The following is a 26,033-nucleotide window of genomic DNA, read 5'->3' as shown; positions in this document are numbered from 1 at the left end:
ACACACACACACACACACACACACACACACACACACACACACACACACACACACACACACACACACAGCCTACCCCACCAAGCACCACCACATACGCAGTGTGACAACCAAAACTTCCTGTAGTCATTGCCAAGTATCCCCTGGGGTGGAGGGTGGCGGGGGCAGAAATCATCCCCAGTTGAGAACCACTGCCCTAACATTATCAACATCAAATCCTGGGGAAGGTAGAGATCATACAGGTCAGAACTTGAACACCTTAAAATAAAAAATTATCTTCAGAGAAAAGGCTGTTGACTTCAGTTACTAATAACCAGTCAGAAAGGTTTATGCCAGTGTTGGTGAGCCTACATTCCAGGGTAGAACTAATTTCCAAAAATCTCTGCAAAGAAGGTGACCTAAAAAGTCACCAGCTGACCCTAAATAGAATAGAAAAGGGTGGAAATAATGAATCGGTCTAAGACTCTGATTAACCAAGTCAGTCCCATAGCTAATCAATGGGCCAGGATACATCGGGGCTTACATAGACTTTAACCCTTAAATGATCACATCTACCACTTAGGGGTTCTTTAGGGGCCTTTGTCTGCAGCAGGCAGGGAATTCTCCCCGTCTGGTGTGTGTACGTTAATTCACTGTGCGTCGTGGAGGAGGGTGGCCGAGATAATCAGCACTGATACTCCGATGGCTGCTGGTCATATATCAGCTCTGGGATGGCTGGGGACCCACCTTGCGTGTGTCCCACAAAACGCAAATGGAGCCTGGGATTGGCAGTGTGTACACGCCTGCCATGGGCGTGGGCCCTGTTAACTGGGTCACCTGAGCCCCACGACCACAGGGAACCAGCCCACTGAACGGAGGTGCCCCCTAACCTATAGCAACTGATATTTCAAGGCAGGAAGCTGTAGGGGTGGGATAGGGGGCAGTGGAAGGAATGCCTCTGAATGACCGTACTGAGGAAGGTCAAATGAGATCTTTTAGGAATAAAACATACCTGTGCCAACAGGAATAAGAACCCAGGGACATTTCCTGATCAAGAGTTGCACTTGGTTTTTGGTAAGATGGTCGATGCACCCTGCCCGCCCCCTCATCCTAGGGCAGATTCTATAACCAATATCTTGGAATAATCACAACAGGAATACATCATTTTTTAGTTTTATTTTTTACAAAAAGTTTTTACGGAAGTATAGTTGACTAAATCATTTTGCTTTTAAATAGTGGTCTGGGCCCCCAGCTTGCACCTAATGAGTCTCTCCCCCAAGTATCCCTTATGGAAGGAGACTTTATCGCTTCTCTATTATATTTTGAGCCTAAAACACTTATATTTTTGCTCCCTTCTGATCTTCCAATACGGTTATTACAGATTCATCAGAGATTTAACTTTTTTTTAAAAAAGTTTTTTTTTCTTTTTCCTTAGAGAATTTGGAATTTGTGGCCTTTAAGTTAATTGCAAAGTCTAGAAGGAAAAACAGAAAACAAAAAGCCCACTCTCCACTCCAGACACCTATGTGAACTTGGACTTTTGCTTTTACTGTTAAGATTACTTTAGGGTAAAGGGTGGAAACTGATCGGTAGTTTGATCAATGATATATTGGACATGTTAAATTTAAAATATCATTTTTTTTATAGGTTTCAAGTTTAGTTAAGTGAAGCGCCCCTAACTAAGATCTTCTTATTGCAGAATCCTCAGAACGACCCAAGGCATGTTTTTTGAATGTTGATTTTGACTTTTTGCCTGGGACCAAGTGCAGCATCTTTCCAAGGAAATGCTTAGAAGGCTCCAGGCAGAACCCAAAAACAAATGCCAGACGTTAGGGGAAAATTTTTAAAAGTTGGATTGCCAGAAAATAATAGCTATTTATAATTCAACACTTAGGTGATTTCATTTCTTCCTTTTTAGCTGCTAAAAGGGAAGCCTATTAGATCCTTTTGTTTTGCAAACAAACGGCCAGGGCTGATTTTAAGATGGACGCTTGAGGGAGGGTTGCCCTTTCCAAATGCAAGTCTTTGGGCCTTTTCCTGATGGGATCCGGTCACTCTGGAGCGCTCTCAGGAATCTTTATCCTTGGGCGGTTGGGATGGGGTGAGCTTGTTATCATCCTTCGCTGTCTCTCCACGTTGCCTTGATTGTAGAGGGGGCAGGCAGAGGGGCCCAGGATCGCGGAAAGAGCACGCTGGGTAAATGTTAGCCGCTCTCATTTCCAGAACCTTGGTTGATTGCCCTGCTCTATTCAGGGATTCCATGAATTTGCCAGGTGACATCCAGAAAAGGCCAAAGTTTGACTCTTTTTTTTTTTTTTTTTTTGCGGCACGCGGGCCTCTCACTGTTGTGGCCTCTCCTGTTGCGGAGCACAGGCTCCGGACGCGCAGGCTCAGCGGCCATGGCTCACGGGCCCAGCCGCTCCGCAGCATGTGGGATCTTCCCGGACCGGGACACGAACCCGTGTCCCCTGCATCGGCAGGCAGACTCTCAACCACTGCGCCACCGGGGAAGCCCCAAAATTTGACTCTTAAAAGTCCCAACAAGGCTCCATGTTATGATGGTTCTGCCATGGTCAAGATAGAGGCTTAAGTTTGGTGGGCCATCCAACAGAAAGCCAGGGGGGATCTCTCTGTGTTCACCTTTATGCAGAAAGAGGTAATGACCCAAGGGACAAATCCAAAACCCTTGCAGACATCTTATCCTGAGACTTAAGTTGCCAGACGGCAGAGGCCTCACTTCTCTCTTTCTTTCTGGCCCTAGAACCTTGACTCCCCAGAGATAGGGTCTGACTTCTGATATTAAGGCAGGCTCCCAGCTGGGCACTGATCTTTCATCCTGCCAGGAAGAAAGGGTCAGGAGACAGACCACCAGGGCTGCCTTTGATGGAGAAAGCGGGGTGCTCTGTCCCATTCTCCCCAGAGGTCCGCACAGCTCAGAAATGGGGGAGCAGAAATCAGCCTCTTAAGAGATTCCCTCATTTTTTCCTTGCTTTCCCTTTTTTTTTCTCTCTCTCTCTCTCTCGTGATTTTTTTTAAAAAATAAGATTATTTTAAGGGGGTTTCTGAGCAAGAAATACCTTTTTTTTTTTTTTAAAGGGAAAGAGACGAGAACACCAACGACTTAGGGCTGAGAAGCAGAGACAATAAAATAAAGCAAGGCTGCTCGGAACTGGCTGGCAGATGGCGCTCGGCTTTTACTATTGAGAGCCTGGCTTTTCAAAATTCACCGTGTGCTGGTGCCTAAGGCAGAATTCCACGGCCCCTCCCCTAATCCTCTTTCCCAGGGACACAGCTCCCGCCCCCAAGGCCCAGGGATAGTTTTAAAGGTGTTCCAGTTGAACAATTGATATCTGAGGTCAAACCCTGTCCCTTTTATTTATCTTTTAAATATTTATTTATTTATTTATTTATTTGGTTGCACCAGGTCTTAGTTGCAGCAGATGGGCTCCTTAGTTGCGGCTCGCCAGCTCCTTAGTTGTGGCACAAGAACTCTTAGTTGCAGCATGCATGTGGGATCTAGTTCCCTGACCAAGGATCGAACCCAGGCTCCCAGCATTGGAAGCGCAGTCTTATCCACTGCGCCACCAGGGAAGTCCCAATCCTGTCCCTTTTAACTAGTGGCTCTATTAGACCCTAGCCAGTGCAGGAACACACACTATCACAATGACCTCTAACTTCCTAGGCCGTGTGTGTGCCCTAGGTCTTCTGGGAACCAGTTTCTGAGACCTTTGGGCAAATTGCTTTATCTTCTGGGTCCCAGTTTTTCTCATCTGAAAAATGAGAGAGATGTCCTTCTCACTTTAAAAGTTCTTTAATTCTCTTATTAAAAGTTGTAGTAGAACTGGTATGCCAAACCACCCCCCTGCCCCGCCACACACTCTCTCTCTCTTAAAAGTATCCTTTTCAAAATGGCAGCTTGTACAGGCAATTTTAGGCCTATCTTTTGCCCTTTGGCACATAATTAATAATTTCTGAGAACCCATCCCTGGGAGAATCTCTGCAGGATGCAGAGGAGAGTGGGACATTCTTTCTCACCCCAATCAAGGGCTAGAAAAGAAATTCAGAGGTGGATTGAGGTCCTTTTTTCCATCAGGGAAACCCAGGGAGCCTTCCTGGAGGAGTTAGCATCTGAGACAGTATGGGAAGATGCAGGGAAATGAGAGAGGAGACTTTGGGGTGAATGCTTGGTGCTGTCTTATAGAGCAGATACTGGCTGAGAGTAAATCCTTATGGTTTTTTCATTCATGGGAGCATCATTGGGTTTTTGAGGGTCTCAGATTTCAGAGCTAGTTTTAATTTTCTCCCCTTTACAACCCTTCTCTACCTCTCAGGGCTGCAAACCCGCTGAGCACTCAGGGGCATTCTTACTAAGAAGAGTCTTCTCCATCTAAGGATGGGACCCGCACCCTCCATCTCAGGCCCAACCCTGGACTTGGGGGAAGGTCACTTCTGTCTTGTTTAGGCCAAGTTCCAGTGGAGGGGAGGTGAGATCTGATGGTGTCTGGGGCCAAGTTCCTTGGTTCCGAAGAGAACAGGCATCCTTGCCATTTCTTCCCCCCACCTCCCCTCCCCTCCCTGCAGCAGCTGTAAAATCATGAGGTCATCTATTTGAGAAGGGCCACGTGAACTTACCATGCCAGGACCTACCAAGTCCCGTCATGGGAGTTTATTCCTTTCCAACGAAACTTACCCTCCATATACTGTTCTTAGATACGTTCTCTTCCCTCCCTCTTTTATAGTTGAACAAAATCAAAGGGACTGAATAAAATATATTAACTTTGGGCAAAAGCTTCCCCTGCCCTGCTAGTAAAAAAATCCTCTTCTTTAAGTCAACAAACTTTATTCCAACATGCTTCTCTTAAGCTCCTAATCACCTGGGGCTCCTTTAAAGCTTTTCTGACCTTTTTCCTCCTCACACCTTCCAACCTATAGCCCTGAACCTTGGACGAGGCAGGTTAACAAAGCCCCCCCCCCCGGGGAAGGGGGTTCCTCTGGGTGCTGGGGTCCCTGGGAAAGCAGGGCAGGTGCGCTGCCCAGTTTCTAACACCTTTTCTGGGCCAGTAGAGCTCCTCCCCCACCAGAGGTCAGCAGAGAGCTCAGAATGGCTGGGATGCTCGCAGGAAGTGGGATCACTTAGAATTTTCTAGATGAAATGTAGGAAAGCCCTATGGAAAAAAGCCCCAGGTTTCAGGGGATATCTCAGGTTGCGGTCTCATCCTGTGCTGGGTCCCTGGGAGTTTAGTTTTAACACCAATCCTGCCATTCTGTGCTTTGGGGGAACAGGGGGCTTTGGTCTGTTCATTTGATGGGTTTCTTTGCCAGTTTCTCCCCGCACCCCCCACCCCCCACTCCCCCCTCCCCGGACAGCACGCACATCTTTACCTTCTAGGGGGCCATGCCCTCTTAGAACTCAGGGTCTCCCACACAGGGCCAAACCGCCCACTTTCGCTGCCCACAGGACTGGGAATCCACACCCCATACTTTCCCTGACCCCTTTCCCTTTTTCTTCCAGAAGTCGTACTTATTGTTAAAATGACATTATAATATTACAGGAAATCCCCCCCGTCCCGCCCTTATCCTGTCAGGATTTTATATCTCCTTATCTCCTCCTGTTCTTTACCCAGACGTATGGATGTTTCTAAAGAGGGTACTAATCGCGGTGTGCAAACAACTTCACCTTTAGCTCACCCCCCAGCCAACACACACTGACTTCCTGAGCGCCTTTCCCACATTCTCCATTGTGTCTTTTCAGGGTTCTTTTACTTGCTCAGCGCTTTCCCTGGGGTGGGATGGGGGGAGGGGGGAAGGAATCTGAATTCCTTTTTTTGTGTTTCCTCCCCCGAACTTTTGTGAACTACTCCGAAGTTAAAAACCAGCTCCCCCCAAGCCAGTTCTTTATTGTTGAAAGACAGAGAAAGAAGGTACAAAAGGAAGGAAAGAGCTACAGAAACACAGAGATGAAATAAAAAGTTTGAAAGGGAGAGAAGGAGGAGAGAAGAAGGGGGAGAGAGAGAAAGAGAAGGAAAGAAAAAGTGCCTTTGCTACACTTAGCTCTAGACACTAGACGTGGTCCCTGCCCTCTAGGAACTTAGAGTCTGGAAGGGACGAGGCAGAGGTGTGGGGTGCAAGGAATGCAAGTTGCCCCAGGCAGAGGATGGAGAGCTGCCAGTGCCGGCACAGCTGAGGAGCCAGGCTGCCCTCAACCGGAGGACTGGGGAGGCAGGCCCAGGAGTCTGGCGGCGGGGGGCATCGCCCCCTCCCCGTCCCTCTGCCCCATGGGCCCCATGGGCCCCATGGGCCCATGTGGGTCCCAGGAGCGCACCGAGTAGTACAGGGACTGGAGGGCTGGTGGAGAGCGCCAGGACCAAGGCCCCCACCTCCCTTCCCCACCGTCCCCTGAGCTCTGACTACTGCCCTCTCTCCCACAGTCGGCCCTTTTTCAGTTTCCCGAATGTTCCTCTCCTGACCCTAAAATGATAGCTCAATTTTTTTTTTAAATTAGTAATAAGCCCCCTTCTAGCATGACCTAACTTTCCGAGTGTTTTCACCAGCCTTACCCCACTGAGTGGTTTGATTTTAAGAAATCTGGCACCCTTGGACCTTTTTGACCTAAAAAAAAAAAAAAAGGTCAATCTTTATGAGTTCTTTGATAATTACTCAAAACAAAGCAAAGCAAATCTGAAGGCTGAAAGCAAACACCCTGTATATTACGTATACATCTCAGACGTTGAGGAAATCCTTAGAAGTTTATAGGTTAGCGTCCTCGAGAACTTGGCTCCGGCCAGATCCAGTATAGGCATTGTGTGCTTTTTTTTTCCTTCCTTCCTCCCTTCCTTCCTTTCTTCCTTCCCCACACTTTTGAAAAACAAGTTTTATTCTCCTGGGTATGTTCATTAGAGAGGGGAGACAGCTCTATTCAGTGAGGAAGGGGGAGGGGGATTCTGCAGCAGGAGACAAGATTGATTGCTTTGTGCTGGGGGGCCCCAAGTGCACATCACACCCAGATGCAAATCTCTCAGGCTATAAAAAAAAAAAAGCACAACAGGAGAGCAGATTTCAGCTTCCTGGCATGAGTGGGGAAAATATTCCGTCAGCTGCCTCTGTGTCCTGTGCCTTATTCATTAGCTCAAGTGAAAAAAAAAAAAAAACCAACAAAGTCTTGTCCTAAGTAGGGCTCCATTCTCCCAAGTTTGGGACTTAAAAAAAAACAAAAACAAAAACACAGCCCACTGAGGCAGAAGAGGTTTGCTAGGTTGACCAGGATTTGGTTTGTTCTCAAGGTTTAACTTCCCTCCACCAGGAAAAGTTCACACTTTTCCCAAGCCCCCAGAAGTTAGAAATGTGTTACTAATTGATTGGAGCTAAATTTGCATTGCTTTGAAACCCAGCAAAATTGCCCATTAGGGGCCAGTAGGGGGAAAAACAATTACTGTCCTAAGAGTCAGGAAAGGGGATTTGCCACCAATACGCTTATCAAATGGACCTTCTGTGACCTTTAAGAATCGTTGGGGAAAGGGGGTCATGGCTGTTCTTCAGCAAAAATAAAGAAAAAGTTGTTGGGAAGTGTTTAATGGGAATTGAGCATCAAGTGACACGCCTAATTGAGGGAAATCATGGTTCCAAATGAAAACAGTTGTCACGAATTAATTTTTCAAGTTTCTTGACTATTGGCAGATCTGAGGTTTACCTCATAAGTAGGCTGTGTCCAGCTTGGCAAAGAGCATGGAATACTGCCCAGTTCTCGGTGCAAATGCTCCCATTTTCCCTCACCGATAAGTTCTTTCCTAATTTGGGGGTTAAGTGGGATGTCGAAATGGCTGTTTCCTTTTTGCCTTTCTAGTAGCATCTCTTAACTTGCAGTAGCTGCTCACGTGTCTGCCAAGCCTCCCAGAAGGATGAAATCCTTGCCGGGTCGGTGAGTTGGCCTTCGCTGAGGCATTTTCATTTATTCATTCATTCACTCAATATACACCTGATATGTGCCCTTCCGCGTGGGGAAGATAAAGGTATAAGACATTGCTGCTCCCTTTGAGCAAAACAGCCCCAGGAAGTTAAGCGTGGACCGTCGCTACCCGGTGATTAAAAAGGGAATAGACATGGCAGCTAAGAAAAGATGGAAAGGTTGTCAAAAAACAGACTTTAGCGGCCTTCTGACACGACTCCAACCTAGTTAAGCAAAGCAGATCAGTGGTTACATGAAATTATTGTTGAGTCCTGATAATGAGATTGCAGAAAACCCCGAAGGATCTGCTTGGCTCAAAACTAACACCTGTGTGTAGATATTGGACGGGCGATTTCCATGCCAGTCTGGGGCTGAACAGTTATATGCCAACAGCGGGGACGGGCCTTCTGCAGGCGCAGTGTGGGCCTCAGAGATGCTACGGAAGGATGCCTTTCTCCGGGAGGTGTTTCCCTGGGGCTCCCTGGGAGAGCTGAGGCGTGGGCTTGCTTTCAGAAGGGACTCCAGAGGCCTGGCCCTGGGCTGGTGAGAGAACTGCCTTTAGCCCCATCTCTCTTCATTTTCTGATCTGTCTGGAGCCTAACTATGCCTTCCAGGATCTTCAAGGACTGAGAATTCTCTTTGGGGTAGCCCCACATTCTTCCACCGAACCTTAGAATCTTCTGTGTCTAGGGTTTGTATTCTGAGGGGTGGGGTGAGGGAGTGTTTGTAGTTTGCAGCCAGAAGTCCTGAGGTGCCGTGGAGTGTTTTCACCTTAGCTTGGGCCCTCCATCTTAGCTTCTGGGCTGCCCTCCATTTTGGCTCCAGTCCTCCATCTTAGGTCCTGGCCTGTCCTCCATCTTAGCTTCCGTCCTCCATCTTAGGTCCTGGCCTGTCCTCCATCTTAGCTTCCGTCCTCCATCTTAGGTCCTGGCCTGTCCTCCATCTTAGCTTCCGTCCTCCATCTTAGATCCTGAGCTCTGGGCCTCTTTTTCCTGTTTCCTAATGCAAATAGAGATCCGCGATATTCAATAGTATAATTAATTCCCGGTCATTGTGGAAAAAAAATGCACTCTTAATTCCAGAATTTAATTTCCAGTTTTTCTTTCACAAACTTTTCAGTCATCTCTTCAGTAGCCTTGGAAGAGTCGTTTTATCTAAAGGTCTCCTGTAATGCTCAGCACATGGTATGTGATTTTTATAAAATATGTGTGTGTGTACAGATAGGTAGATGGAGAATTTTTATTTTAGCTCTACGATGAGGGAAGTGCTTTTGTGAGGGCTACTGAACTGAGGGAACTCCCAGACGACAGGGACTGGTTTGATTCCATGAGTAAAATTCAGGTTTACAGAATTATTAAGTTTGGGCTTCTCCTTGTTTGTGACATTTTCATGCCCTTCACCTGAGAGGCACACTAAGAAATCAATGTGAGTGAAAACCCATTTTCAGGGCATAAGGCGAAGCTTGTTTACCAGCTCAGGAAAAAAAATCAGTTTGCCAAGTCACTTTGAAAACGTCCTTTATTACAAGTGGCTGACTCTGTAAATGAATTAGTTATGTGCAATTACTTCCCCACCGCTGGCCTGATGCTCCTCTCTTGAATCCGGACCACTCTGCTAGGATACCTTGAAAACGATGTCCATCCTAAGAGAAATGATTGGAAAGAGATGGGGCCACCAGGGCGCCAAGAATTACAGTGAGCAAACGATCCCACTGCTGGGACTCGGGCTCTGGCTACAGAGTCCCCTTTCAAAGACATCTGAGACGGGGAAGGCTGAATTTTGCTTTCTGCCTTTTCAGGGATGAGCTTTTGGCAAATTTGAGAAGGTGGGGTTGGCCCCCAGGCCTCCTTACCTCCCTGCAGGTGGCTGTGTTCTGTTCACTTAATCCCATTAGCCGGCAGAGGCTTACGGAGCTACCCTTAAGGGACGTTTGCATTTTAATAAAGAGCTCTCCGAGGCCAGGAAGCTGAGAGAGTCACATTTTTAATAGTGGAATAGAATTCTAGCAGGAGGCGGTGGAGGAAGACAGGGGAGGGGGCGTTAGGGCAGTTGACACCTGAGCCCCATTCTCCCCAGCCCAGCTCTGTGCACCCCCAGTGCGGTGAATTGGCTCCCTCTCCCCTGCCCCCGTGACCCCAGGACTTTCTCCCCCACCCCAGCTCTCCAGGTACAGCTTAGTGGGTGGTAGGAGGGGGCCCCCATCTGAATGGCAGAGTCAGGTCCAGATGGAAGCTTCGGGTGCCTGACTCATTCCGGCTCAGGCCGGTAATAACAAGCCCCATGTTTTTCTCCAGCGTCCACTGCTCTGACACACAGAATAGTCAGGAAATAAAAGATTTGAGTACTATACAGCTGCTTTGCTTTCTCTAAAAAGGGGGGGGGGGAAGTCGGGGGTTGGGGGGAGAAAGGAGCAAGGAGGCAGGAGTCCAGGCCAGCAAATAACGAAGCGGCACAAACAAGGTTGCTGCTGGCGTGTTACATAAACAGCCCCACCACCCCGCGCTGCAGCCCGAGGAAAAAGTGGTGCTTTAGTGACACTTGGGTTGGTTTCACACCTGAGCTTGGAGTTACTCAGAGGTGCATTAACAACTAATGATTCAATTGAGGGAGGCCTGGATTTGCCATTTTGACTTGCCAGATATTAGCATACCCTTCTAGAAACCCGGAAGCCTGCCAATTGAGCTCCCCAGTGAAACTGAGAAGGGGCCTTTCCAAGATGCACGATATTTAGGAAAAGGAAATTAAGCTAATTTTGAAATGTTTCCTTAAAATCGAAGTAGTTGAAGGCTGGGATGAATATTATGAATTCCTCACATGATACGAGTTTGAATAATATGTCATGGATTCCAAAGGCACAGCTGAAAAGTACTCAGGGCCCTGGGTTCCTTTTCGTTCTTTTTCCTTTTTTTTTCCTTTTTTTTCCCCCTTAAACATTACTGCATTGCTCACCTGAAATGTCCTTTTTAGAAAGTTCTCTGATAGCTAACAGGACAGAGTGACGTTTTCACAAAATGAGATGAGATGCCATTGCCAGAGAGAGCCCTGGGCACTGCAGTGGCCGTGACGGGAGCGTCACCCAGGGGCTCGGTAGCACTCGGCGGGGAGGAGGAGGGCATTTCATTATGCGTCTAAGTTATAGCTTCATTTCAAACACAAACACGCAGGCTGGCGAGGATATTAAATATGCAGTCACGCTTTCCCTCCGAGCGAGGAAGGCGCTTGGATTTTATCTTCCCAGATCCAGAACCTGTTTACTTCCTTCCAAGCAGCTTCCTCCTGCCCTTTAGATAAGTCAACGGGGAGACTCGACCTCCAAATGTGGCTAAATTGCGACCCCTGACAATGTCTGGTAATTAGGGAGCCGGGCGTGGATGGAGCTGAGGGCTGCGGCAGCCGGGAGGATAGCCCTGCAGCACCTAGGCTGCTGCCGCAGAGGGGCCAGCTCCAAAAACATCGATTTCTCTCCCCACCCTCCCAAGGTTAGGATTCTGCTTAGAACTCTCTGCTTCCTGCTAAAATTTCCATCACCAAAGGGCCTGATTTCAGGCAGAGAAAGGACCACTTTAGCAAATGAGAGGAGAGGAAAGCAGAGGGTCATTTCAGCTGCGGCAAAAATCAGCCATGCCATTTTCCCTGACAGCACTTTAATTATGATGAAAGAACAAGATGGTTTTTGGTTTTTTACCGAGGAGGCTTGTGGTGGGGGGAAGGGGGAGGGGGCTCTGAAAGAGATGCGAGTGGAGTGCAAAGCGGGCTGTCACCGCGGGCTGATGTATACACTGAAGGAGGGAGGGAAGCGCCCCCCGCACGGTCCTGGGTCCCGGCCCCCGTGGCGCCGGTCAGGCCCGCTGTTTGCAGGCAGGGGTGAGCCGGGCATAGGAAGGGCCGGTAGGGCAGAACTTAGCCAGCTGCTGGGTGCCGGCTTCCTCCTTCCCCTCTGTGGGGTGAGCTGTGACTTTAACCCCGAGCCTTGGAGGGCGGGGTGGGGGGGGGTCTAGCTTGTGTTCTGCTCCATCGGCTTTGAAAGCAGCCGAGGGGTTTTCAGTGGCCGTACGTCTCATTCTTGAAAATGGTGGGTTGTTTTTTTATTGTTTTTTTTGTTGTTGTTAAGTCAGGTGCTTGGTTCAAATGGCCATTCTAGGGCCTTGGAGCTGCAGAGGAGGCCAGAGAGAGCCCTGCAGGCCTGGGGCTGCTGTTCTGAGGGCAGAGGCGGCGTTTTAGCGATGGGAAAAGAGGTGGAAAGCAGATGTTAATCAGTTTCTTTCAGCTCAAGCAAGAATCAGGGAAAGGGCCCATTTCCCCTTCCACCCACCCTGCGTTGACCTTAGACATTGAGCCCTCAGGATCCCCCACCCACCCCCGCCCCCAACTGGGTTGCTAACAGCCCCTGAAGGTGGCCCTGGGATTGGTGCTGGCAGTGTCTCTCAGCTGAAAAGAGCCTTAGCTCCTGGGCTTGGGAATGTGAGGAAGATAGCACCCACATGCATCCACATTGCCCGCGGGTCCCCGGGGATGGAGGGAGCAGAGGGGGGGGGGGCAAAAAGGCATAGAAGGTGCATTATTTCAGCCCCCTCCTCCGTTTTAGGACCCTTTCATGCCTTGCAAACACCAAGTGCAGGCTGCTGGAGAGCCTCTAGGACAGAACTACACAGAACAGGAGAGATGATCTGACCCTGCTCACCTCCGCTGCTCTTGTGTAACTAAATTACCCGATGTCTCTGTTAAAAGTGATGTCGCCCAGAGAGAGCACCCCGCAGCCTTGCGATAAACACCGAGGGGCCTTATTCCCCTCTCCCCAGGGAGGCTCTCTATGTGGCAAGTTCTCCCAAACAATCCATGATTTTCCCGGGATCCCTTATGCCCCTGACTGAATCATCGTGCTGCTGGAGACCCTTCTGATTTTGATGATTATTACCGGGCAGAGGATAATGAAACAGCAGGGACTTAGGGCTTTGTGTGGTAGGTGAATGATGGACATTTCCGAGTAAAGCCACTTTATTTCTTGCACGTACCAAGAGGACTCACAAGCCAAATGCAGCATCTGCGAGATCTTATGGGAGGGGGTGGGGGTCTTGGGCTGCTGAGGCGGTACTGCAGGGATACAGAGATGCCTCCTTTTTCTAGAACAACTGCAGTGTCCCCATCTGAGCCCAGCCAAAAGGCAAATTCTTTATCTGGACGCACGGTGATTCTGCCTGCTGCATAGACGGAGGAACCGTGATCCTGCTGATTTCAATGGACCGGTTGAGGAGAAAACATGAGGAAAAAAAAATCTTTATTTTTCTCAGTTTTCCCTTTTCTGCTTGGAAAACAATTTTAGGATCCGGCAGTTCAGTCTGCAAGGAGGAAGGGGCAGCATCCCAACTTACGACCGTTGGGGTGTTTAGATATTTTAGAGGGATTTTAGTTTGGAGGGAAAAAAACGCAAAAAAAGACAAATAAGACAAAAAAGCTTGCTGAGTTGGGGGTGAGGGGGGTATCAAAGCAGCCCACGTTAGGAGGCTGTACCTTTTCAATGTCGGAATAAGGGAAGTGTGGGAGGATTCTGATCCACTCTTAGAAATAAATAGGCACTTTGGAAAAGGAAAATATCCCGTTCTTTGAGAAACAGGGTGAGGTGATCGGTTAATGTCGGGTGGTGGGGATCATAATCCTGTTTGAAGAATTGGTCTCATTTTTCATGTCAGAATGAATATTGGTGGAGATTAGATGGCTTCTTAATTTAGACCATTTACATCTTATAGAGTGCTAAAAAAGAGGGCTCCGAGCCACTTTCCGGCAGCAGTGAAGCCAAATAAATAGGAACGATATAACCTTTTTAAAAATCCATTCTCTCTGCCGTCTCTTCACTGGCGAATTTTGAGTCATTTAGCACAACCTGAAAACTCAGATTTTTGTTGCTAGAAAAAGTAATGCTTCCTACTGTAGTATGGTTTTTGTTTGTTTGGTTTTTGTTTTGTTTTGTTTTTTGTCGCCCACAATTTCCTATTCTGCTGATCTTTTTGACTTGAGTTTTTGTCTTCTTGACACCAAAGCATCCAATCAATTTGGTCGAAAGTTCAATCGTGGAAAAGCAACTGGTTGTTTTGTCCACAGACAGCCGGTTTGTCAAATATTTGAGAAACAGCTTATCTGACCACCTACCCTGACATCCCCCCAACCCAATGCTGCAGGGAAACTTATTTTTAGGAATTGGAGGGAACAGACCTTAGAAGCCGTTCCTCTGCTCTCTGAGGAATGAGGAAGTAGAGGGGACACGAATAAGATGTCATAGACCCTCTCGCTTTCTCTGCAGTGGCCATCTGAAGTCTGCAGTAGAGGGGAGGGGGGGACCCCAGTCTTCACAGGCAGGCGTGCAGAGGGGGGGAGTCTTTATGACTAGGCTCTTGGCAACATCACGGTCAGGGTCAAGATTTGTCTGGTGCCTGAGGCCATCTTAGGATGTGGTGAAGGCTGAGACCACCTGCCCTCATTTTGTTTTAGGGTACCACCAGTCCAGTGCAGCCAGTGAACAAATAAGGATGACAAGTGTTGCTTTTATAGAAAAAGAAAAAAAAAAAGCGTCATGATTCAGTTTCTTGAAAAAGCCGCCCCCCATCCTTTTATCTCAAAGTCACCATAACTAGGACTCCATCATCAATCTTTTTCTTTCTTTCTCACGTGGATAGCTAATTGAGGCTCTCTGGGCTACAGGGTTTTTTCCTGCTCTTTCAAGGCACTCAGTAGCCAGGCAGGTGGGGGAGGAAGGGGATGCTAGGAGGGGCAGAGGAAGGGGCAAGGGCTCCTTGGCACACCCCCTCCTGTACTTCAGTCTTGTGCAGAGCATTCCTATTTGCAGACAGCTCAGCCCAAAGCAGAGCGTTGCTATTACCCCCAGATGCTGTTTCTAATCGATCTGCTTTATTTTCCCTCTGGGGTGCAGGCAGGGCGGAGCCCAGATGTGCTCAGACCTCCAAAGCCACCCAGCCTTGATCCTTTATTTTTATGTTACAGTCACAGAACCTTGCAAATATGTTTTCAGCAGTTTAACCGCGTACCGAGAATTTCAGGGGAAAAAAGGTCAAGAAGTGATGATGACTTACATTTCTTAGGGGCCCCATCAAGCAGACCTCTGAATTCTAACAAAGACAAATCAGTGTCATGTTTCTAAAAGGAAAAGAGTGACAGCTGGCTGATTTCACAGAATTATCAGGTGTTGGGGGGAAGGTAAAGCCAAGGTTCAGTTACTATAAAGTAGAGTGATTTTTTGGGTTTGTTCCCCTGGGGTTTTCATGCTGCTGGTACCTGTTTTGGTGTGTTTGTAGTTTTGCTGAAATACACATATATTTTTCTCTCAATATCTTTTCTACTTTGGCATCCATTTTAGAAACTACATTTTTGTTGTAGAGTTCTATTCTTTAGTTTTCTTCTTTCTTCTTCTTTTTTTTTTTTTTTCCACAAAGTTGCCCTGTCTGCCTTCTGTACGCTCAGTAAATCTAGAGGATATGTAGTTATGCCAGGTTGAGGAATACACATCTATTTAACACATTTAATAATGTGCAAAGCAAATGAAATATAAAGTTATTTTATATCTAAGATTAAAACATTGTGTCCTTGGGGATCACCCTAGTTAGCCCACAGTTTTTCCCCCCATTTTGCATTCAACTGACTCATGGCAGATTACTGAAATGATGTATTTAGACTAATTACTGATTTAACTAATAGAAAACCGTTTAAGAAATTCACTTTTAAGGCTGGGAATGACTTTAAGTTCCCCTGCTCTAGGGGGCCCCCCTGAGGCCCGGGTTAATAATAACATCATGATAGGATGGGGCCAGTTAGGTTTCTCTAGACATCAGGATGCTTTGAATGGTTATGAATGCATGGAATATCCATTTAACTTGCAGATTAGATGTCTTTGGGTCCCAACTAAGTTTTATATCAACTTCCTTTGAAAGATTCTTTCACAGCTAGGCTTTTTGAAGCGGAGAGTACAATTATGAAAATATCCTGGTACTCAGAAGGCAGAGATTTGTCTTTTCAGGATAAGGAAGCAAAAAACCTAATGCTGCTTTAAGCTGGTTGATGCCTTCAACCATCACAGTGAGAAGCACCCTTATTGGAACCAGTCCCCAAAGTGGGAGATTTGTCCACTTTTGGAGGTGGTTCTCTGTCCGTCAGCCATCTGGCATCATCTTGCTGGAGGATGGGGACCCAGGGCCTTTGTGTGGCTGGTGAGATGGACCAACGAAAGCTTTTTCATCTAGGCTCCTTTTCGGCTCAGCAGAGCTTTCTTTCTGCCCTCTGCAGACCAGGACACCCCGTAGGCATTTTGCTCAGGCCGGACTTTGACATTCCAGAGTCGTCCTCTTACCAGCATGCTGACTTCATACCGGAGCTCCCAAGGTTTGGGCTGGAGCCTCACGGGCCCTCCTCCACTGTTGCCAAGTTCCCTCGAAAGTTGGCTACCTTCGTGACTGCTGATTTCTAACCGCAGGTCAGATTAAAGGACTCAGTGAAACGTTTGCCCTGTGGCCCCTGCCCTCAGGGTGTTCATGTCTTGTATACGTGAAGGGCTAGTTTTCTAGAGTTTTCATTTCTTGGCGTTAGGTCACTGCAACCCTGGGATAAAAATAGGTGTAATTAGTATGTTACAGATTAGACTCTGTATTTCTAGCTTTGTGCCACTTCCTCTAATAATACCAATTTTGGTGACACATTTCCTAGAATCCTGGGCTTGCTTCGTTTGCTAAAATCCTTCAAGAGCCAATTATAGGACAGATCTGTTTGCTTTAAAACCTAGAAGGGTCTGATCTTGATCAGACCTCTCGGCTCCCACTGAGGTCTGTCTTGATTTTCTTGTTTTCTATTCAGGGAGCAGGGCCTCCATCCCCCTCAAAGGCTGGCATTTTTGTTGACGGCTGAGCACACATGGTCTTCCGTGGCAAAAGGCCCTTTCCTGGCTGGCTCCAGAGTCCCCACCAATTAATCGGGGGGGTGGGGTGAGCGGGGGGGTGACTTGAGTTAGGCATCGCTTCAGCCAAGCTGGGCATACATCGAGCACACCTGTCACTTGTGCCCGTGTCCAAAATTCAGCCCTAAGGGTCACAGCTGTGGCATTATTTCAGCATGAGCAATTCAGTATTTAATGTTCCTTAGAAAAATAAATCATTCCAAGCTGCTACTGTTCACCTATTAACCCTTAGAGGATTTCATAGAGGGAGGGCGGGGGTGTCATCCATAGTTTTCTTGGCCAGTAACAGACACTTCCCAGTTCTCCTTTTAAAAGACCATTTCTTATATAATGGCGAACAGGAGCTGCAGAAACAGCATCCTCTCATTCTCTGGCAGCCACAGCCTCCCAGAGTGAGAAGTTAGACTTTCTTTTCCTTTCATTTATATTTTTACCTGCGTAATACATAGCTTTCTACACATTGGCATTCCATCCCTTTCCTTTTTCATGGTAAGCTTATATTAGTCTGCCATCATTGACAAATATTGTCTTTTCTTTTTTTAAGTTTTGGCCACACCGAACAGCATGTGGGATCTTAGTTCCCCAACCAGGGATCGAACCCTCGCCCCCTGCAGTGGAAGCGCGGAGCCCTAACCACCGGGCCACCAGGGAAATCCCTGTGGCAAGTCTTAATTTACAATGAAGTGCTGGTGGGTGGGATGGGGAAAGTTGATCATTAACCAGATTTGGGATTTGATGTAAATGGCCCCCCCGAGCAACACACACGTTAGACGTATCCTCCCTTCTGTTACCTGGGTCTTCGTAGCTGTCCATCTGCAGTTCATCCACATAGTACAAATCGTTTGAAAGCTGAGTTGTCTGCCTTCTGAAAGAAATTGGCTATATTTAGTTTTTAAAGCAAGCCTTGCTTTGTGTTCTTTGTAAAGTCAGCGACATTCTTTCAATTTTTTCAGTGTAATTAGCACAAAAGGAGCCGTAATCTGAGAAGGTAGTAGAGACTTAAGCGACTGAGAGACAGGAATGTTGGAGAAAGCGGGCAGAGGCCTCTTTCCCCTTTCTGGGCGGCGGGCAGAGACCCCGGGACGTGGGTGTGGGTAAAGCTGAGGTCTGTAGCTCATAAAAACATCTCCTTTTCATCTGATCCCCAGACTGATTGCAAACGCCTGATGCTTTGGCTGGATAGTCTTCTCCTCCTCCTAACTTCCAGAGGTCGGCAAAGACCTTAGGAAGCCACAGTGCCCTCTGGGCTCCGCTGAGTCGAGTGGGCTCCTGACTTGTCGGGGAGGGGGCCATGCGGGCTGCCAAGCCCTCCATAAAGTGCTGAGTGAGGGAGGGAGTGGCGGGCACAGCCTCTGGCTGGGACTTACGTGTAGCCACGTGCAAAGGAGGAGGCTGCCCTTCATCCTCTGGGAGCCAAGCATTTGTGCCCCCTCAAAATAAAGACCCGGGGAAAGAGGAGGAGCTAAACTATAATTACACGTTTTTCCATTTCAACGTGTGTGGGTAAACACAGATGAAAAGGTACCTACATTTTTAGATAAATTAAACGTGTGACTAATTATGTCCCATTAATTGCTTAATTCCGGGTTTACCAACAGCAGGCGGAAGTGGGTTTAGAGAGGAGGGTTCAGCTACGAGGGCAGGTGACACCTACAGCCCTGTCAGAATCTCACTTGTCCCAAACTGTAACTAAGTGCAAGCCTGTTTGAAAATGGCCACCCATGCTTGGCTGGTAGGTAAATAAAGTAAAACCCCAAGATGTAAAAGTTGTATTTAGCAGTTGTTTCCTACGTATATATGTATACACAAAGCAGCATTTAATGAAAGGAAATGTATTACCTGATTCATCCAGAGTGTTTAACGCTCTGAACTCTTAATCGTATGGGGCTAAGTTTGAAGAATTGAATGCAATGAAAAGAAAAGGAAAAAAAACAGGAAAATCTTTAAAATCAGAGCAATTAAAGAGCTTCTTTTATCTACAGAGATCTTCTTAGGACTTTGAGACTCTCTTGATCGCGCCAACTTGCTTTTTGTTTTATTTTTTCCTGTTGGTACTTGTTAAGTAAGATGTTGGATCAAAATGTCATTTAAATAAGGCATCTTGTAAATAAAAACAAAAGTTAGCTGACCTGCACCTGTTTTTAACTAGTCCTCCCTGCATTATTCCCCATCCTGGATGAGTTCCCATCCTCAAGGCCAAATTAAAAGTTCTAAGCAACAGGCTTTCCCATCACCTTAGTCCTCGTGAAATCCCGCCCCCAAGGGAGGCTAAAGGTATCTTAGTTTAGGAAAATTAACTTTCCTGCTATAGAGTGGTAACAAATTTACATCTTTTTGTCCCCGCCCCAAGATCTCCAGTAAGCGGGTCCATCGGTCTGCGGTTGATGTCAGTAAGCCCCTAATCCAAGTTATCCATCTAGAATCTTTTCAGGGCTACCATATGTATCATATTATTTAGGTTTAAGTTTTTAAAAGGAACATTGTAATGCACGTCGTCTCTACTTTATTGTTTCCCCCTTTTAAAGTAGATGGTATCTTTGGTAAAAGTCCACTCCCACTCACTCTGGGGCTCCTGGGGATGTTGTGAGAAGGGCACTAATCGTCCTGGGAACTGGGCATCCATGGAGACCAGGAAGTTTCTCTCTTCGATGGTGTCCACACATCAAAGTCAAGGAAGATCCATAAAGGCACAGAAGTCCCAACTGCCCTCGTTTTGTGAACTGTGGTTTTAAGTAGACGTTTGATTGGTATCTCAAAGCCATTGGGTCCAAACACATTGGCCAATGTGCCCCTATATTTTGTTTGGATTCGAGTATGTTCTAAATTAAAAACAAATTATTTTTAAAATTAGTTGATAGAAATTAAATCGGGAGATTTCATATGGCCTTGTAGTTAGTTAGTCCCTTAATGTCAGGGCTTTTGAAATGAAGTTTTACTAACTTAAGCACCATGTTTAGTTCTGAATGCCAGTTTTGGATCACTTTGTGGTTGCCATTATTAACTAGTGAAATGACAAGGGAAAAAAAAATGCCCTAGGTAATCACGACATTAGAGTTTTAAGAACTTTATGGTCCTAAGTAATAGAACCTTCTCACGGGGGATTAACTGGAACTAGGAAAACGCTTTTTACAATACCTGCTTCCTCATCGGTATCGTGCAGGCTTCAAGTCACATTCATTTGTAACAATTTCAGTAATTCTAGTTAAATAAAGTGCGAAATGTGCTTTAAAGACAGAAAGCACCATTGAAGTGCTAAGCGCTATTATTAAAACCTTACAGCTAAGGTTTCTGTTTCAGTGGAAACCTATTTATTGTTCCCTAGGCTATTAAAATAATATTATAATTCTGTTTTCTCTGGGATCTTACAGTGACCCCATCTAATGAAAGGCCAAAAAGAACACCCTTGTCCAAAAACTGAATTACATCATTAAGTGTAAAAATGTTTTCAAGATACTAAGCTATAGCGAGTCTGTTTCTTTTAAGAGCAGACGAGGCATTCTTTCTCAGACAGGAAGGTGCAAAAGAGCCAGGGAACACATCCACCCATAAATACGAAGCTTACAAGACCACAAAATTCAGACCCCGGCATGACATGCGAATCCATCCATTGTTGTAAAGTCTGCATTGCTGGAAAGAGCTTTTGCTAGGCCGGCCCTGTGTATAGCGGTGGGACGCCCATCTGTTTTACCAAGTTGTATCGTGAGGTGACCTAGTGCTTTAGGTTACGGTTGTGTTATTATCCCAACTTGCCGGCTTTGGCATGAAGCAAGTCACCTGAACCAGGCATTTTACACCCAGGACATTCTGGCCCTTTGCCCCTCTCTGGAGCTTAAAATTTCCACAACTTCCATCTCTCCCTGAGCCAAAAAAGAGGCCCCTTCCACTGGAAAACTCTAGAGTCTGGACTGTTCCAAGAATTATGCTAATGGATTGCTCACTCGCAAAGCATAAACCAGGCGCTTAAAATGGTAACAACCTATTAAAATAAATTACTAATTCATATGAAAAGGTCACGCATGGTGGCCTCCAAACCTGAAAGCCTTTTTTTTTTTTAATTTTTATTAAAATGTTTAAGGCCCAGGTAGGTCAAATGCTAGACTGAAAACTGTAGACGGTATCAGCTCACCACGCCAATTAAGTAAAAATCTCATCTTTCACTTTGTGTCGGGTGAAAACAGAAAGCTGAACAGACCACAAACGAGCTTGTGTTTCAGAGCTCTCAGTGGCCTTTGCTTACCTGTAAACCCTTGATTCCACCTGCTGTCATTTATTTACAAAGTAAATGCTTTATTTGTCCATCAGTGGTTGGTCATAATAAAATATAGCTGAAACCTACACTTAACACAATTTTTTTTTTTCAAGGATGGCCTGCCAGGTTAGAAGTTGAAATGACTGAAGCCAGACCTTGCTTTATTCATTCTAGGACAGTAGTCCCGATTGTGCCTTGCCTGGAATATATGTCAGTATATGACATGGGACAGCTTCACTCCTTTCAAAGTTCAGGTGTGATATTTATCTAAAAGGGGGGAGATGGTAACCCAACTCAGGGATTTCCAAATAAGGAGCCTTCATTATATTCATTGTAGTAATGTGTAGCGACTGGCATAAGTATCAAGGTTGTATTGGTTACTATTTTCCTTCTTGCTCTTAAATACGATGTATTTGCGCTTTGCCACATTAGAAGCAGGAAGGAAAGATGCTTTGGAACAAATGGAGCAGAAAATGTCTGGCCTATTCCTCCTCCTTATAAGTCTTCACCAATTTTTAAAAATGACAATCAGTTGATGAATCAAATTCAACCAACAGGTTTTTATTTAAGATATAAAGGTATAAAACTTGGGCCCCATCTTTAGGTAGTTTCTAATCTAGTTGGTGAATGATTGTGTCATGATCTTTGCAAACAGCCTTACTGTCGAATTTGCTTAGGAGAACATTCCCGTCTATAGGGTAAATATTTTTATTGGCTTTTGTTTAGACGAACGGTAGTTCCTTTGAGTTTTTGTCGAAACAAGGTGTATTTTTGTGTAAGAAGGAGAGACCATATCCAGAGTGTGATCAAGACCTGGCTTACTTGGATGTGAGGAGGAAAGGGCAAGCACAGCAACTTTTCTGCAGAGTTCGAGAGAGTCTGAGACCCGCAGTCAGGCGAGGTAGCAGATGTAGATCATGAGGGTCTGGCGTGAAGATTTCGCTTCCTGTTCTTAATTCCAAGTGTTCGCTGCTGGCTTTGAATTGCCCTCCGCTGTCTTTCAGGTCCATAAAGTGAGGCCTTGTAGAAGGGGGGTAGAGGTGTACTGGATGGGGCCAAGAACAGTAATAGCTGACATCTTCATCTGACACAACTTTTCTTACTTTGAGTTGAGCAAACTGAGGAGAAGCGGGGGATTGCAGCAGTCCCGTTGAATGGTTAACAGTGTCTATTTTCAAAGAAAACAACACTCTTTGGACAGTTTACTCAAGGCCTCTGACCAAACCGAACAATCACCCCACCCCCTAGGTATGTTAGCTGTGTTTCCATTTACAAGTAGGCTGCCTCTTCCTTTCTTTCTATCCCCCCAAACATCCAAAGTTTTACTGTTTCGAAGTGAAAGAAAGTTAAAGGCGGGAGAGAGTTCACGACTACTTTATGGATTGGGGTTGACCGGCAGGCAGCCGCGACCCACCAAAGGCAGTTGCCAAGTCTTAGACTGACGGCTGGGCTACTCTTGACTCACCGGGCCCAAGGTGGGCCGCACGGACCAAACTTTTATTGACTGAATGAATGAATTGTACCCAAGCAGACACGCGCAGGGCTCAACCAGGAGACTCAACCAAGGTCCCAGGAAAAGTGAGCCGCGGCCGAGTCGTTGAGAACTTGGTGTGACTGCTCTTCACCCACCACGCTGTACCGCATCCTCATATGGGACAGGGCTGGGGTGGGACACTTGAAAGTCTTTAAACAATTCTCAAACAAATTCGTGTTCAATAAACTACTTTTCCGTCTGTTCCAGAGCATCCCCCCGCGGCACCCCGGCCCGGCCTCGTATAACTGGGACGCCCTGGCCCGCCACCTGTCCCGCCCAGGAGGACTCCGGGGGCGCAGACCTCGCGGCCCCGGCCACCACCGCTCGGCTCTCGAGTCGCCGGCGCCTGCTTGCTCTTGCGATGCTCGTTTTTCGCGCTCACATAACACCTCTCATCGGACGACCCGCCGCCGGGCACGCGCCGCCGGGAGGGAGGGGTGGGTGGCGGTCTCCGCGCGCGCTAACCGGGAAGCTGGAGGTAAGGAGGCGCGCAGCAGGGGTAAGCGCCGCCGTCGCACACTTTGCACGCCGCCCAGGGCTACACCACTCACCGAAAATTGGGAGGCAGGTCTGGGAGGCGGGGTCCGGCGCCCACCGCCTTGGGCGCCCCCTCGGCCCCCGCCACCGCGTCCCCCGCGCCCCGCGCCCACTCCCGCGTGGCCCCCGCACCGGCCTGCACCTCCGGGGTGCGCGGCGGCCCGTTTGGGCGCGTCCCCGGCGGGCCGATTTTTCGGCTTCCCCTTCGGTTTATAGGGGCCGCCACGGTGGGTCCGTCCTCTGAAGAGGCTGGGGCGTCATCGGGCTGCTTAGGAGCGCTGCTCTCCGGCGGGGACACTCAGTCGCGTCGGCACCGCGGAGCGGGCTGCGTCAGGTGGCCGGCCCGGCGCGGCTCGCTCGCTGGCTCGCAGGCTCTCTGGCTCCGGGCTGCGGCGCCGCGGCTGGAGCGAACTCCTGTCCCAGCGCGGGGCGGCGGCGGGCGGCCGGCAGGCAGGCAGGCAGGCAGGCACTGCCTTGCGTGTGAGTGCACCTCACTCACATGTAAGTCCGGGGGCACCGTGGCCTCCCGCGGAAGTGCGAGTCGCCCGGCGCGGGGAAATAGCCACCGGGGCCGGGACGGGGCAGGGGCGCCCCAGCACTGCCGCCCTGCCCGCGCCTCCCGGGCACCCTCCAATTCTCTCTCTCTTCTCTTTTCTCTTCTCCATTGGCGTACCCAAGAGCCTAACCAAGGAGCGCCTGAGGGTAACAGCAACCTCGTGCCATCGCGCCTCTGCACTTTTCTTTTTTCAGTTGTTTGACGTTTCTTGTTGCTTTTTGATTTCTCGTGTTGTTGGGTGCTTTTTGGTTTGTTCTCGCCCCTTTTTCGTTTGCTCACCCTTTTTTGGCGCTAACTCTTAGGCAGCCAGCCCAGCAGCCCGAACGAAGCCCGGCAGCCGCGCTCCGCGGCCCCGGGGCAGCGCAGCGGGGATCGCAGCCGATTCCCCCGACACGGGGCGCACGGGGTCCGGCCAGCCCGAGGCCGGGGGCAAGCAGGGCGCCCGGGCCAGGCGAGAGCCAGGCACCCCGAGGTGGCCGAGCCACCATGCTGAAGATGGCCATGAAGATCAAAGCTTGGGCGGTGGAGAGCGAGAGGAAGACAGCGTTGGCTGCGGCCGAGGTGGCTGCCGAAGCTGCGGCGGTGGCTGCAGCGCTGGCCGAGCCGCGCGCACCGCGGAAGAAAGGGGACACCGAGAAGCCCCCCAAGAAGCCAGAGCAAGAGGCGTCCTCCGAGAAGTTGCTGACCGAAAAGGAGCGGCGGAAGATCGAGAGGAAGCTACTGGAGCAGAGAAGAAACGAGGAGAAGAAGAAGGAGAAGGAGAGGAAGAAGTTGGAGAAGATGCAGAAGAAGAAGAAGAAGAAGAAGGAGAAGAAGAAGAAGAAGAAGGTGCCAGAAGCCCAGGAGGAGGCCCGAGGCCTGGAGGTCGCCGCCGCTACCGCCGCCGGCGGCGCAGACGAGGGCGCCGCGGAGGGCGCCGACGGGGGCGGCGTGGGCGCCGGCGCCGGGGCCACGAGTAGGATCTGGATCGAGTGGGACACGGACTCGAGCGACGAGGACGACCTGTTCGACGCCTTGCGGGGCTTCAGGGGCGCCGTGTGGGGGTCCGGGCTGCTGAAGATCAGCGCGCTGAGCGCCCACCTGCCGCTCCTGACCTTCCCGGTTCTCTCCGTGCGCAGCCCCGCGTGGGTGCTCGATTTCCTGCTGCAGAAGCGCCCGGAGCAGGGCCGCGGCTGCGGCTTCTTTTTCGGGGCGATCTGCTGCTTCCGAATGTTCCTGGGCTGCGCCTTCTTCTCCTTCGTGGGCGGCCGGGCCAAGCGCAGAGGCCATGGGCGCCCCGGGACCTCGGGTGCCTTCGGCTCGGGCCATGGCGCCCAGCGCCAGGGGCGCGAGGAGCGGCTCATCTAGTCAGACCCCCGCCCCCTCCCCGCCACCAGACACCACCATCGTTGTGTAGTGTGGAGTTTTATTGAGTATTTGTGTGTGTGTGTTTGGACACATTTTCCTTTTCGGTTGCTCTGTCCTTTGGTTCGTGCTCGCCTCGCTTCTTCCACACTCCCTGCTCTCTAGCTCTCTCTGTCTCTCTCTTCTTTTCGAAAAATTTCCTAAGTCCGGGCTCTGGCTCGCGCTCCCTCCCCTTCCGCCCACCCCGGCCCCTCGGCGGCGCCCGCGGGAGGGGGGAGGGGGCTCGGCCTCGGGGGCCGCTGGGCGACGCGGCCCGGGGGGTGGAGCGTTGGCGTCGTGCGAGGGGTCGTCACCGGCTCGGAGACGCCCCCTCTCCCCCCGTGGCCGGCCCCGCTTGGGGCCCGAGCCAGGGGGGCGAGGGGGCGTCTCCCAGGCCCGTCCCGTCCCGGGCGCGGGCAGAGGGACCCCCTCCCCGGGTACCCGTGGGGGGGGGCGCCTCCCTCCACCAGCTCCCGCCCTCCCCGCCGCCGCGGCCGCTCCTCATCCCTCCTCCTCCTCCTCCTCCTTCCACCCCCCTCGCCGCCGCCGCCTCCTCCTCCCCCCGCCTCCCCCCGCCCGCCGCGGAGCTTTGGGTCGGGGCGGCGGCGGGGCCCCGGCCGAGGCAATAAGAGCGGCGGCGGCGGCAGCGGCGGCAGCAGCTCCCGCAGCTCCTGCTCTGGTCCGCCTCGGTCCGCGGCGGCCATCAGACCCCTCGGCTTCGGCTCGAGGGGCCGGGAGCCGCGCGCTCGGCTCGGTCAGACCGACACCACCCTCCCCGCGCGGTCCGCAGTCCGCCCCGCGCGCTCCTCCCCGAGGAGCCGAGCCCGCGCCCGGCCCGCCCGCCCGGCTGCCCCGGCCCTCTCCGCCCGCGTGAGGCCGCCCGCGCCCGGCCCCGCCGCCGCC

At 49.5% G+C, this 26,033-nt stretch overlaps 1 protein-coding gene and 2 long non-coding RNA genes across 12 annotated transcripts in view; 1 reads left to right on the top strand and 2 right to left on the bottom strand.

Annotated features, from left to right (window-relative positions):
* Positions 1-26,033, top strand: part of GNAS (GNAS complex locus) — a 54,492-nt gene that overhangs the window by 9,802 nt on the left and 18,657 nt on the right. Inside the window, exon 1 of one of the 10 annotated variants that reach the window (XM_027086866.1) lies at positions 23,443-23,692. The exons of 6 other annotated variants lie outside the window; for them this stretch is intronic. The gene's annotated coding sequence lies outside the window, so the exon portion shown is untranslated. Of the gene's footprint in view, positions 1-23,442; positions 23,693-26,033 lie in introns of those variants that run through there. 3 more of the 10 variants (XM_027086869.1, XM_027086865.1, XM_027086868.1) reach the window with 3 other exon arrangements.
* Positions 14,987-26,033, bottom strand: part of LOC113609527 (uncharacterized) — a 94,689-nt gene continuing 83,642 nt past the window's right edge. Inside the window, exons 4-5 of the long non-coding RNA XR_003428666.1 lie at positions 17,663-17,736; positions 14,987-16,519 (exon numbers count right to left, since the gene is read on the bottom strand). This is a non-coding gene — a long non-coding RNA (uncharacterized LOC113609527). The remainder of the gene's footprint in view (positions 16,520-17,662; positions 17,737-26,033) is intronic.
* On the bottom strand, positions 21,661-23,117 carry LOC113609528 (uncharacterized). The gene is made up of 2 exons (XR_003428667.1): positions 22,956-23,117; positions 21,661-22,288 (listed from the first exon to the last, which is right to left on the bottom strand). It is a non-coding gene; the product is annotated as an uncharacterized LOC113609528 (long non-coding RNA).

Source organism: Aethalodelphis obliquidens, unplaced genomic scaffold (genome assembly GCF_003676395.1).
Source record: "Aethalodelphis obliquidens isolate GAN/ISIS:26980383/991018 unplaced genomic scaffold, ASM367639v1 scaffold57, whole genome shotgun sequence".
NCBI lineage: Eukaryota > Metazoa > Chordata > Mammalia > Artiodactyla > Delphinidae > Aethalodelphis > Aethalodelphis obliquidens.
Note: the sequence above shows the minus strand (reverse complement) of the source record. Positions and strands in the feature narration are given on the sequence as shown.